The sequence below is a fragment of the Aplysia californica genome, unplaced genomic scaffold (assembly GCF_000002075.1).
Source record: "Aplysia californica isolate F4 #8 unplaced genomic scaffold, AplCal3.0 scaffold00265, whole genome shotgun sequence".
Classification (NCBI taxonomy): domain Eukaryota; kingdom Metazoa; phylum Mollusca; class Gastropoda; order Aplysiida; family Aplysiidae; genus Aplysia; species Aplysia californica.
Window position 1 is genome coordinate 958,578 of NW_004797535.1, and position 1,850 is coordinate 960,427.

Sequence of the window (1,850 nt, forward strand, 5' to 3'; positions counted from 1 at the left end):
GATTTTGAAAAGTTTACAGCTGGGGCAATATCGCTTTTCAAAGTAAGTCCGTCATCTTTTTTTTTTCAAATAGCGACATTATGCTCTCCATGTTTTGAGAACCATTAGTGAAAAAAAATATGTCAACTAAAAAAAATGAACTTCTTGTAACAAGTTTTGCAACTAAAACGTATCATTGGTGAGCGATGAAGTAGGCCATATGCGTATGCAAAATGTGTGTGAGAAGCGGGAAATGCTGTGAACAAACCCATTTTTCGCGTTACAGAAATTTGTAGAATTTATAATAATTATAAAATTTGTGAAGAATTTTTTAAAAATCTAGCCTCAATTATTGTGAGAAAGTCCGATTAAGTTAAGACAAATTGACAAAAACTGCTGTGCAAAGTATGGGTGACTTTGATTCACCTGTTAAAGAGATATTTGGGGATAAGTTGGGCCAGGAATTGTTCACCGCTCTTTAGGTCATTTAGGAGCCGGGCTGGTGCGACCCTGCCTGTCTGGACCCAACATGTCAGACGGACACAGACTACGTCCCAGCAGACAGCAAGAGATACTCGAGGGGAAAACACCTAATTTTACGGGAATCGAACTTAAGTCTTCTGCGTGCGACAGTGAAGCGCGTGGCCATAATAATATTATTATAATGGATTAATGTGTGATGAATGAATGAATATAACTATATAAAGAGAACTATTTCGCTGTCATTTCTTCTGTTGACATGCCTCTAACTAAACACTGCTCTTTTCAGTGTATTGAACTCTCGATATTACCATACAAAAAGTCTGTAGTTATGAGTGTCGCTTATCAAGTCGAAAGACACGAGCTGGCATGGCCTGGTAGATTGGATAAGTATGCGCGTCGAGCTGAAAGTATTGACGCACCTGTCACACTCAGAGTCTCATTTCTCCCATTTACTCTGATTTAAAAGATTTTACGACAAATTTGACGATGTTTTGAAAGCAGATTTAAATCCATTTCAACCTTAAGAGATGAGACAACGAGTTTTGATAACGGTAAACTTATATTTTATCTAGCTAAAGTGGTGCCTTCATTAAAATTTGATCGGCTAGTCAGGTATGCATAACTGAATCAGGTAAGGAAATCAGACATTCCAAAAAGTCTTATTTTTTAACTGAAAAAGAAAGTTAAGAAACCTGAGCACTAAAGCCTTGGTGTTTGCTCATTCTTACATTTATTTGTCAAAACATGCCACAGTATGGTATGGACCTCTATGGGTGACATTAAGTTCTTTAAGAGGTGGGGGGGGGGGACTCCGAATTTGACTCCCAGCTCCAAAATAACAGTGCCAAGAGGGTGGGAAGTTTCCAAAACTCCCCTTTCGACAAAAGTTCGAAAACGTCACGCATCGTAGCCAAGCATGATACCAACCGAGCTGTCGGAAAGCAGACGAATAAATGTGAAGCTTGCTGACAAAATTAGTTCATTCTCGGATTCGAGCCGTATGGAAAAAGATACATCACGCATTTACGTGGAGTTTTTATACAATTTATAAGTGTGAAGTAAAAAGGGGGATGTTATACTGAAAGAGTGTGGCATCAATAGACAATTTTTTAAAATTGACCTTAGTGTTAATTGTTGGCCAATATCTCCATTTGAGGATTGCGAGAAGTAACTGAAGTAACTCATTTTGTCAGCACGTCTCACAAATACTATTCTAACATGCTGTCAAGTAACAGAGCCAAGAAATGTATCTTCTTATCCTCTTTCCAAATCGTCTTCTTTTAAACGAACAACGAGCCAAGAGATTAGTGAGTATAGCAGGTAATGTCGTTGTTGTTCTTTTTCAGTCAGTAAATCTAAAACGGACGTCAGCTGATTATATATATATA